Source organism: Asterias amurensis, chromosome 9 (assembly GCF_032118995.1).
Source record: "Asterias amurensis chromosome 9, ASM3211899v1".
In the NCBI taxonomy this organism is placed as follows: Eukaryota; Metazoa; Echinodermata; class Asteroidea; order Forcipulatida; family Asteriidae; genus Asterias; species Asterias amurensis.
In genome coordinates, this window is record NC_092656.1 from 2,250,274 (window position 1) to 2,263,266 (window position 12,993).

At 37.6% G+C, this 12,993-nt stretch overlaps 1 protein-coding gene across 2 annotated transcripts in view; it reads left to right on the forward strand.

Annotated features, from left to right (window-relative positions):
* The first annotated feature begins 501 nt into the window (after window positions 1-501).
* Window positions 502-12,993, forward strand: part of LOC139941675 (neuronal acetylcholine receptor subunit alpha-3-like) — a 55,299-nt gene continuing 42,807 nt past the window's right edge. Inside the window, exon 1 of one of the 2 annotated variants that reach the window (XM_071938274.1) lies at window positions 502-584. The gene's annotated coding sequence lies outside the window, so the exon portion shown is untranslated. Of the gene's footprint in view, window positions 585-7,679; window positions 7,961-12,993 lie in introns of those variants that run through there. The other variant, XM_071938273.1, reaches the window with a different exon arrangement.

The following is a 12,993-nucleotide window of genomic DNA, read 5'->3' on the forward strand; positions in this document are numbered from 1 at the left end:
ACCAAACTGTTACAAATCCCTTTGTTATATGCGAATGGAAATGAGTCCGCTTGTCATTCAGCTGAATGCAATGCTCTTTATAAGACGACAGTGGTCGAAATACCTGCTTTGGTTTACAAGAGTTGACATTGCTTTACTCTTGCTCGTCTAAAAACAACAACCTTCAAGCAAACTAGACCCCTATGTTAACGTCAACACTGTTACATCAATATCAGTGATTTGAGGCTGTTGTTAAGTAGAAGTGATTCCAGTTTTTGTGAGAATTACTTCGTGATTTCTACATGGAGTTGGGAATTGTACTGCCGATATTGATGTTGAGCTCGAGAGACCAGAGAGCTCCAGAAAAGAGGCCCTATTTTTTTCTGCATGACGCGGCTCATTTTAGAAAATACCTCCACACTGGGCTTATTTTTAGTGTTCAATTAAGGTAGGCTCCAAAATGATTGGCGAAGACGGTACTGGACATTGTGTTCCTATACCAGAGGAGACGACCCAGCCCGGCCGACCAGAGCTGCGCCACCCGGGGCCAGAGCTGAGAAACACGGCCAAGCAAGGATGGCCAATTAAGTCCACGAGCATTAAAGGTAAACTTAATTTGTTTAGAGAAAACTCTGTGGTCATAATTTAATTGTTTATTTTTGTATAGGCCATCGAAAAAAAAATAGGATAACAGTTCATGATTTGTTGTGATGGGAAACAAACATTGGTGGTTTTTAATGCGAAAACTTCGAAGTTGATACCAGAACTACAGTTGTGATTTCAGGAAAACTCTGAAATGTCAATTATATTACTAGAGAAACCAATGACCTGCGGTATCGTTATCGTCTTTTAAATATCAATTCTTGGAATGAACTTGGTCTTCATGTAGAATGGAATACTATGGAACGCTAGAGGGCAGCAGTCATGCACCGCGTGCCAGATTGTCCTTGTTGAGAAATCCGTGAGTGAACCCCGATAGTTCTGCGATAATCTGCTGCCGCCTTGCGTCACCAAATGTCTATGTAACTGAAGACCAAGCTTGGCCAACAACATTTAACGTCATCATGACACCGTCGGGTCCCAAATTACATCAATGTAAGCTTATTATTGAAAACTTTGCATCTGATAAGCTACATAATTTGTGTGAATTTGATCATCTTTGTGTGATGTTGAGTTCAACCCATGAGAACAATCAAGGCTTGTGGCATAAACAATCCTCTCCTCTGATCACAAACCAAATCACAAACATTGCTTTAAATCAAATGAACAGTACTAGCCCTTTAAGTGAATCATTTCCTAAACAAGATACATGCATGTTCCAATCTCCCCTCCTGTTTCATCACATGTAACATCTATTGTATTCATCTCAAACATCCAGAGTCTCCCACCGATTACACCCATGTGTTCCCTGCTCATGTTTCTAAAGTCTCGTGCCAACTGCAAAGATTGTTAGTGGATGACTTAATCAGCTAACTAAATGAGTTTGACAGGGCTAAAAAGTGCATTCGTTTTAGTATAGGAAGCTGCAGAAGTGCCGCATTCAGTAGCCATGTTTATTTTTAGTGGTATCAGAAGTACATGATTTTAACATAAGGAATCAGATTTCTAAAGGAAGACACCGATCAAACGTGAACCTTTTGAATTCTTTATTTCATCTGTTTATGTCAAATAGTATGTCCACTTGAAAACGCATATCATAATACGATAATCTCATAATTTTCAAAAATGACCGATACAGCCTTCCGGATGCGATAGGTCAATAACTAGAGCGAAGTGGTATCAGTGAGGATTGCTGCTGTATTTTATAGCAGGAGGGCCTGCGAGCGAACTTGATATTTTGGGGGAATGCTAATTAACTGGGAACCAAAGAAAAAGATAAAAATTGTCAACTAAAACTCAACTTTACTTTGAAAAATAATAAGTTATAATGATTGGGTAAACATCATGTGTTATTAATGGTCTAAAGATAGTTTGGAAGATATTATAACTCGATTATTATAATACTTAGGCCTACCCTTTCAAATTTAAGAGTAAATTTTTAGACTATTTTTTGTGCAAAGAACCTCATTCATGTATTATCATTAATGTGTCATCTTTTAATGACCCATGGTACAGTGATCCTTTCATACAGATGTGAACATCATCAAGTAAAAAGCATGTTGTGCGTCATGCCTGGTGCGACGGTTGTTTCAAAGTCAGCTGTTGTTATAGAATGATAGCCCACCGGGACCATCGCTGTGCTAGACGGCGTAGTCTGGCTGTGGAGAAGCGATACCACATTGTTTCTTTAACAATACGGTCTGTGGTCTTAGAAATCTCAATAATTTGCCCTGAGATGATTTTGCAATAAAAATGTTTTTTTAAAATGCTTCACTGACAATCAACTTCTTTGTTTGATCTTCTGTCCATGATGAATAAATCATAAATTGTCAACATTTGTAAATGAAGTCATAAATCCTCAATGTAATTTGGGTCGAACTTATAAGAATAATGAGGAACATCTAGATTAATACAACTTCAGACATGGCGGCATTGTTGCATTTTGGAAAGACCGATAACGTTCCCCCTTCTGCAATCCGGCTTCGTTCCAATCATGACGGTTGCTTGAAGTAGTAGTGCGCCCTCTGTCGGTAACCATGCCACAAATGATACGTAGGCCAAGAGCCGTTTCTGTTATCAACATTAGGCCTTTTAAAAAAAATCATAGTTTTAGTAAAAAATTATCGGTATTAATGTAGACTAACTACCATTGTCTTAGTTGTTTTAGAATTAAACCATAGGGCAGTGGCTAGACACTAAAATTTAACTTGATTGTTGGGGTTAATCACGGTTTGTTTTAAAGCGGTTGCAATGTCTGTATCAGGATTATGTACAAAGGCACTGTCAACAATGTTTAAATCTAACAGACCAATAATTACTCAATGATACATTTTTATATAATAAAATTAATCTTTACGTAAAAAAATACCACAATATTTTACTAAATTTAGGGAGAGTGAAAGGTGACTTTTCAGCCTTCCTGTCCTCCTGACAAACCGATTCATAATGGCGTATTTCTGCTCTCCTCTCAATTAAAAAATCACACAGAAATGTGACCCCAAACCGGAGGTGACGTCACACAAGCCGAGCGTAAACCGGAACCCGGACACACATCCGCAACCAGCGAGCGAGCCAGCTGCCTTCTTCGCGACCACAAAGCCTGAAATATTTCGCATTCAAGACGCTGTATTACCCACTGACCGCCAGCCATAACTCCAATCACTGCTGGATGCCACGCATTTTTCCATAATCACCCACGGGCAATATTTATGTCGTTCAACCAATAAAAAAATAGAGAGAAAAAAATGGGTGAAGAAGGGACCCTGTAAGTTGTCAATCGAATACCATAAAAATGGTATCGACGATATAATTGAAAATACGAGCTATCGTGCAAACATAATACAAGCCTCTAGCGTATTATAACCTGTAATAGACAGTGCCAGTATAGCGGGCATAATGGAACTACATGCTTAACATTTCGTATTATCTGATATGAGATCATTGTACAAATGAATTGGTTCATGAGTTTGCTGAGTTAAGTAATTATTCAGAAATGTTATAGACTAGCATGTAATGTTACATTTATATTAACCCACAAAGCTTAAATGAAATGTGCGATGGAAAACTAATCCCGAATCTAATCACTAAGTGAGACGCTGCTCGAAATTTAAAGATAGAATAAAAGCTGCTCTTCGGCAGGTGCAAGCATAGGCTGCTTGTGCCCAGGGCTTCATAGGACAAGACGAAATAAGGGGGTTTCGTACTGCCGATGGACACTAAGAACAATATTGCAGAGAGTGAATAGAAAGAAGGGCTTGGACATTGAAAACAGCATTAATTACAACTGGAAAGTATTGTTGAATTTGTGTCATGGTTAAGTAAATCTAACTTGCATGCCATGTTTTAATTTCCCTCTAACAAACATTATTTTTGTCCGGGTGAGTATGGCGAGACATTTTCAGGGGGAAGGGGTTAACCCTGAAAATGTCAAGCTTTTGGAAATTTCAAACAGCAACAAGGAACAACATGTTAATTTTACAACTTTATTTGTTTCAAAGGCTCTACTGTGTCAAGGAATATGTGTATTTAAATACAGATGTATGTAAGGAGTGTCTGTATACTAAGTACTTTCCTGAGTTCCGTTAAAAAATCACAGGCGTTTAACTCGGAGGGATTCGAACCCACGACCCTTGTCATTTCCCTAGAATAATGTCTTACCAAAGACCACCGAGACTTCCCGGTATCAAGGGCAGATCAAATCATAAGTACTGAGCAATACAGTGCTTCCACAGATCGTTGATAAAGGTAAAACTTAGTAATAATCTTAAAACACCCGATGCAAATTTAACATTCTATTAACTACGTGTTCAATGTAGGATATCATCTTGTTCCCCTCCACACCAATTTACTCAAGGTTCACCCAGCCCGGCTACACACACGAAGCTTATAGTATCTACAAACCGACTTGCTGGAAACTTAATTAATTGATTAGGTTTGTAATTATACACGGATATGAACTGAAGACGCTAATTGGAAATGATGAAGCTTAATTGGGAGTTCCAATCAGAGAGTGGACAGAAGATTATCTCAGTGGTATTTACAAGTGACACAAACGTGTAGTGTTCAGATATAACACAAAATAATACAATTCGCAAAGACTACACGCTTACTTTCCCCCGAGTTATGTGAAGAAAATCACAGGCATTTTACTTGGGAGGGACCTATGACCATTCTCTAGAATGATGTCTTACCGACTAGACCACTGAGACTGTTCGAATCCTATATTAAAAAAAAAAAAAACAATATAACTCACAAAGTAAACACGTTGGAAAATGTCTATAATTTATACATTATATGTTTGTTTTTGCCTTTTTTCTTTGACGATTAAATGCCTTTCAATTTTCAAGATCAAAGCAAATGATATCCAATTGTTTATAACATCTTCAATGTTTTCATGGTTATGTTAATGAGGCAATTGAATATTCAGATAAGTCCATCTCCTTGTGTCATGAACCCCCTTCCCTGTTTATACAGCCTCGCCTCACCCGAACTCACAGCCTTTGATTTTTCGCTCGCTGGAAGCCTCAAGTTCAAGGTTTATTCAAATGGATTTTTTCCCTCGTTCGACGTCATAGGGTTCTATATATAGCATCGTCGATGTATAATTGCCGGGGATATTTTCGTAATAGGAAGCATAACACACATTCTTAAACTCGTAATCTCTGGTGAATTGAATTATTTAAGATTGTTTGATTTGCTCAAAGCAGTTCTCCCGGAGATTTCATTTCCTACTGAAAGATAACGAGATTTATAAAGGGGTGTTTCAGATAGAAAGAATATTCTTCTCGTTTTAGGAGGTTGTATATTCTAGCCCAATAAATTAGGTATGCCTACTCAATATGAAGTCGTTTCATGTTTTTATCATCCGAGTTTAAATAATAGTGGCCTCATTGAGGCACCCGATGACGAGCTGTAGCAATAATGGAGAATAATCTGATAATATTGTGGGGTGAAAATTTGAGTCTCAAAATTTCTCATGTTTTGATCGTTCCTCACGAGAAACGCGGCGAGTTTCCTTTAGTTGCTTGATGTTGAAGCTTAAAAAACCATAAGCATTGTACACCAAGACCAGCAGCTGTTTCAAGATGATTCGGAGGGCGAGTAATCTTAAATTGGAAGATCTAAAATGAATCTTTGCTTTATGGGGAACCAGAGTTTACGCTGTGTTTTTCCCGGTGGAAGAGTTTGTTCCTCGTACCAGTTTTGGTCATTGGCTTTTGTTACACTTCTCATGTCTCTGAAAGACATACATGCTTGAATCAGCTTTGTTTGAAGCACCTGCGTTATTTATTACTTTTTTGGGGGCCTAAGTTTGTTTCATTAGATAACTTTGAATCAAAAGGGAGTTTGATTTGACTTGGTGACACAGGAAATAATTAACAGTTAACAAATTGAACATTTAATTAAAAAACTACAGTCCGGCATCCCTTCACATTTGGTCACCTGTACCTATATGTGGGGACTTCCAACCCTTTAGCTATAATAAAGTCCCATGCTATACCTTCTTGGCTAGACTCTAGACAATCGCAAATTGGAAAATTTGCAATTGATGATGAAACTTGAGTCTCTGGTCATGCTCTGTCCTAGTGCGGGGGAATGGCTCTAGCTTGAATGGGGGAGCATGCTTAAAGCAACTGTTGGGTGTAAAGTTACCGGCCCGGTGGGTGCTCTGACAGAAAGTCTCATGCGGTTAGAGCCGTGGTTAGATCCTCAATGTAGCCAATCGTGAAAGACATGTCTGGGCAACTAGCCCCTTTTCATACAGCTACTTAACGGCCGCTTTGTGCTTACTGTGTTATTTTCTTTCCATTTCATAGCGTTGATAACCGAAGCACACGAAAAGGAATGGTAACCTTACGGTGCTTACCGCACGAAAATGAACGACGTCCAAATACGCTTACACCCTAGCAAATTTGTCTGCTTCAGTAAGCACGAACATTCGCTTACCGTTAAAAAGCGCTAAGAATTTGGGCACAGCCTTTAAGAATAGCAGACTTACCCGAAGCTCTATTTGACAATGAAAAGGGGTGCACCCATCAGTTAGCGGGATGTGGTGGTTTATAACATCAAAACAAAGTGTGTTCGTCGTATCACATGTCAGACACTTCAAATCTTGATAACTAAACTGATATTATCATCAAAAAGACCGTCATATGGAGCACATGGTATCGTCGTCCTGCTGTTGGATTGTATCCTTGCGAAGTAACATTATCTGTATGTGTTATTCTCATTAACTCTTCAAACAACAAATACTTTGCGGGGATGTTTTTTTCTTGTGAATGATTTTAAATATTTGTTATTGAATGTGGCAATTAGGTGAGATCAAAGACATGGATAAATAGAAAGCAGCTTAAGGGAAGGTAATACGTGTGGTGATCACTCTTTAAATTAATACCAATAAAAACTCACTTGGTTAGAAGTTTTAAAGCTGCAAAGTCATGCGGTTATGAAAAAAATATATCAGCTGTTAAGTCCTGAAATTGGAATATAAGAATCATTTCTTTGAGATAGCTTTCTCAGATTGTGTATTCCAATTACGGATCATTCTTCCTGCTGGGACATAATACCGCTCCCGATTTTCAGCAATATCTCAAAAACCCTACCATCTTTTGAAATGAAATGTTCAAAGGATAGTTGTATTGTAATATCTAGATTTATATATGATTAGAACAATCGAACGGTTTCAAAATTTAAATGTATCCTTGGCATTTAAAATAGAATTATAATGAGTTATTAAAAACAAAATTTGGGAGTAGGTTTTTACACCGGTATTCATTCAAAATAATTCTACCCTAGGCTGCGTAATGAATGGTGTCATCAGGACAGTTGTTAAAAGTAAATAATAATTTAAGAAAATAATAGAGCAGAGTTCGGTGACATGCGACCAAGAGGCAGCAGCACCAGCGAAAAAAATATGGAGTCGATAAACGGTAGCGATATAGCATTCCTTCTGGCAAGTAATACACATAACAACCCCGAAGTGCCGGCAACCAGCGAAGAAGAAAGTCGATAGCGAGTAAATTAAATTTGCTCGCCGTGTGTAATGACGCTACTAACCGACTGTCATGCCATTTGTGCGGCTATCTCCTGCTGTAGCCATCCCTATCCGCAGTCCGGAGGGACAGCACACACACACAACGTACATCACAACACTCTCTGCTGAACGGAGTGCTATTTTGTTCATCGTCTGAAAAACATCGAAACGGGGAGCTCCGCCATTCCAAAGCATCCTCAGTCTGCCCAGTTGACATGGAGATAACCGAGTTAGAATTCTAATTGTTTTGGGGGTTCTTTCCTGTACGTCACCGGGTAATATTTGTTTACCACACGGGACGATATTATGTCAAGCGCGGCTGATTGAATTCGCTCACTGAAGTAAAAGGTAAGCGTAGATTAATCAGCAGCTGCCTATGTGCAGACACTAGGGCCATAGCCAATCTATTGATGTTCAAATGGTACAGTTCTTTTCACAAATTAAAAATTATAATCATTGTATTCATAACGTATATGATTCCATAAGCTTTTTAAAGTCTTAAAATGAATGATGATGCACCCATAACAATGGGGAATTGATAATTTCGAGATGACTTTGTATGATCTAAACGTGAATTTGGCGTGCCCTTAACTATAATACATGTGTGTATTACTGTATTTCATCGGCTACTAACTGCATCATTGTATCATATGAACTGTGAACAGTGTTCATATTGCCTATAGGAATCGTCAATATGCATTCATTGCAGATTATATATCATGGTTGAGGAATGCTTATTCAATGGCACGGACTACACATAGCTATGCATGGATTATAGCATCAAAATTGAGATGTAAGGCGTTGGCTTTTTGAAATGCTCTGCAAAGTAACATATAAGAGCGTAGGAAACGCTATGATGGGTATCAGGTATAATAGTAATGGTACCAGATATCCTTAGGAGGTATTTCTTTAACACAGAGCGATAATTTATATCAGGAAACACTTTGATGGGTATCAGGTGGAAATAGCAATGGTATCAGATATCCTGAGAGGTTATTTCTATAACACTAAACTATAACGTGTACGAGGAAACACTATGGTGGTATCGTGTAGAAATAGTAATGGTATCAGATATCTTTTGGAGGTATTTCTCTAACACAGAGCTATAATTTATATCACGAAATATGATGGGTATCAGGTATAAATAGTAATGGTATCACATTTCCTAAGTAGTTATTCCTCTAAGTATGATTAAGGAATATTCACTGAGCTATAATGTATTATGGAAACACTGTTGTTGGGTATCAGGAAATAGTAATGGTATCAGATATCCCAATGAGTTATTCCTCCAAGTATGATTAAGGCATATTCACTGAGCTATAGGGTATATGGAAATACTAATATGGGTATTCTGTAGAAATAGTAATGGTATCAGATATCCTAAAGAGTTATTCCTGAGGAGTTATTCCTATAAGTATACTCTGAGTATCAGTATCACGGAGCTATATGGTACAAGAGCGCAGGAAGTATCGGGTAATGGTTTCAGATATCATGTAAATATTCATGTTGGTATATTATTGGGGTTTATTTTATATTTTACAGTAAATGGTAATATGTTATAAAGTATTCAGAATAAGAAGAATAAGATGTGGAGTTGTATAAAATTAACAACATCACAAATTGAATTTGATTGTGATAGAATAGAGCTCGATTTCCATTTAATAAAATAATGATACAATTCCAATTGCAAACTGAAGAGGTTATACACACTGGTATTAATTTTTACTGCTGATATTATTTAGGATTTTTTTCCTTATTGTACACAGTGTAAACCCTTCATAACAAACTCAAGACACCATAGTCGCTGTACAGAATGATAATTATTTATACAGCCTCGTGAAGGACTTGCCTAATTATGGCGAGAATAAACAAACACACATGTGATGGGGAGGTTGGGCGAAGGTCATGTTCCCGGGATGTGTATGTATATCAGTCTTCTGGTGTCTGCTGGTCTTTAATTGAACTGTTGGAACGTCTCGTCAAGACATATTCGTTACGAAATATACTCTGAACATTTCAATACAAATACATTGATGCTCCTATCGTCGCAATGGCAGACCTGCTACAGGACAGTGAGTGGCAGGTTTAGCAAATGTAGGATCACGGTGGAAATCAAGCACATTACTATAAAGCTCTACTCAATTTACAGTTATCCCCAGTGTCGTAATTATATATCATGTTGTGTCAAGTCGGTTTATGACTCGAGCACACCGTGCTCATAACGGGTAAACCATCACCTTTAAACTTCATAGTTGTTTTACACTAATGACGTTAGAACCTAAAAAGCCGTATAAGGCGGAAGAACACTCGGCCATCACCTGACAGATGCAGCACACCCCCCCCCCCCCGCCCTTCCCCCTTCTCTCCCATTCTCGCTCACATCTTTCTCTTATTTTAATCTTGAAAGAAATGTCCAGATCAGACTTGTTCCCGCACATGATTCTCTCGTCCCATGTTTGGGTGTTTCACTTCTAAGGTGATTAGGCACCATACCAATTATTGTACTTTCAATTGACAAAAATGTGAATGAGGAAAATTATGGTCATCAGTAATTTCATATATTAACATTTCCTTCGGTTGTGATGTTTCTTCGTGTGGCTTTCGTTTCTGATGTTCAACCTTTCCACAGAGAGAGAGAAGTCTATTGTCTTACTGTCCTTGGTTATTTGGTTACTCCATCTGCTACTGTCTGTCACAAGGAGTCTGATGAGATCATGAGAGGTACACTCATCTTCCTTACCAATCAGATTTCGTTTCTACAACGTCGTCTTTTATTTCACCGTGTCTGAAATGATCCTAGACCTTTTCCTCGGTGTCAAGTTGATAAGTGTAAATGGTTTTTGTTTAAAGACATCTTCGTGACCGAAAAGAGGCTCACGCTGAGATGGGGGGTAGACGTTTATGTAATAATTTTCAGCAGTGTTCATGTGGGGAGTATATTTGAATACCTTGTTTTGTGTTTATGTTGTATCAAACAGAAACAAATACATTTGATTAAACAATAAATATATTCTTAACGTCAAACAATTCTAGAAATTAGGAAAGATGAATATTATATCATAAAGAATAATTGTCGTAACAAAAAGATGGCCCTCTATTAGCGTTTATAGATAAATTACGACAGCATCATAATAATTATTAAGGAAACCACGGCTAGAACTTCGCTCATAGGAAGCAAAGAAAACAATAACATAAATTCAGAAATTGTAAGTCCCACATGACCGTAGACACATTCACATTTTTCAGTATTTTTGTGAAATGACCTGAACAAAAAATAAGCTCCAGTGCGTTCCTGACTGAGATTGCTTTCCATTGAAGACCAAACCAAAGCTCGACGGTGAGATGATATCGCTGTGTGTTTCACACCGACCCGAAGGCCCAATTCATAAATCTGTTATGCACAGAACATGTGCTCACTAGAAATACAATATTTAAAAGAGAGTAAGCTTCAGGTTATCAATTAACATTATTTGTAAGGGTGGACAGTGTTTTCATCAAAAACATGGACTACTTCTGCTCAAACTACTTTATGAAAATATGCCCTGATTGTTGAGTGCTTCATGGTTGTTGTTTAATTTGTAGTTTACCTAGAGCCAGCTCGCATGTGGGGCATATCGAACAAAGAGGAAACGATCGGATACCATTGTTGTCATTGTGTAAAAACATCCTCATTGAATTTCTGTATTGGGGCTATATTACGCACAGGAAATCTGGCAAAGATGTCACTAATGAAAGATTCATTTTGGACAATAGGTGGCAGCAGACTGACTAGACAAATACGTTCGTCTCATTGAAATGTACACGTCTCGGTTGGTATTTTTCAGTGATACCAAATGAAAGAAAGTATTTAGAACTGTCTTTGGGGTATTTGTTGTGGGTGCTTTTCTTTCTTTGGTTAATTTGTCTCTTTGTTTTTGGAGGTTGTGGATTTTTTTTTTTCTTTTTTCTTTTTCGGATCAACGTCACGTGAAAATTTTTCAAACTTAGACACGTAAATGTCTCACACTTCGGATCTTAATATCTTATGGTTTCCGATTGCTGCTTTTCAGCCGACTTCCTTGTTCCTGTGCGTTTCAGCTTTCCCATCGACAATTTAAAATATGACAAAGTTGTTCTATGCCGGGTAGGCCTGTCCTGCCCCCTCTTTAGACAACCTGCGGTTGCCTGTAGATATAACAGCAATACGTCTGACTACTCATTTTGTATATAAATCGATGTATTTAGAAATATTAAAGTGAACGTGATTCTGACACCTTTCATTAGTCTTAGATGTTACTGTAAAAGCTCTTTAAGGACCCCCCCCCTGCCTCTACCATGCAGGAATACATAAACATAATTATTCGTAATGATGATTAACATCAAACCTGGAAGCACGCGAAGACACTTCATACAAGCTGCCGAATTCATTTCATGTTCATGGTTGGGTTGAGCCATGTAGTGATGTCGACATGTATATATTGCCCTTAATGGCTTTTGAGACGAATACAATTAAGTCTTATGATTTGGATACAGCCAATCTGAGGGAAATTGCACAGAACTGAGTTGTCACGGATTCGGAGTACTGTATGCAAGTAACATTTTAGGATTACTTAGAATTGGAAAATTGAAACAAGGTGTTGCGGCCACATTTCTGGACATTTTGTTAAAACGATGTTTCATGAAGGCCTACTACAAGTGTCTGATGAAACAAAACAATGCATTGCGATCAGGTTTTTGTTAAAAGAATAAGCTGTTATATTTAAATATATTCATTTGTATATATATAATTCAGTTTTGTCATGTTATTCTTTATACTTGAGTCTTATCTCCCATTATGTTGTCCACTGGTGAAGTAACCTGAAAAGTCTATTAAACCCATTGTGTATAAATGTACTAGAAGGTCAACCTGTGTACGCAATTAAATCTTCCTACTTTTTTCCGAACAGTCCAAGGGACAAATATCATGCTCGTTATTTAAACATCTTATTTTGTTGTAGTATTACAAACACAATTAATTTATTCTTAATGTGACTCAGAACGCAAAGATCCATCCTAAATGCTAACTGACCGTCTTGGCTAATTATGCTAAAGTTATTAAGCGCCTAAATGCACAGTCATACAACCCGATCACAAGACTCTAATAGGATAAATGCATACCCAGTGTTGCAATATTTTTAGAAGTGCAATTTAATAAAGTCTCCATTTTTTTATACTAGAAGATTTCTCTCTCCCTATGTACATCCAATAGGAATAATTTTATGTAAGCAGCATAGTTATATAACTTAATTATTGGCCAAATTTGATTCACTTAAATTGTTACCGGCATGTTTCACTTTGAGTTGATTCCCCCTAAATTCACTTAATTAAATTTGCCAATTGAAAGTTTGCGGGCATATTTTTAT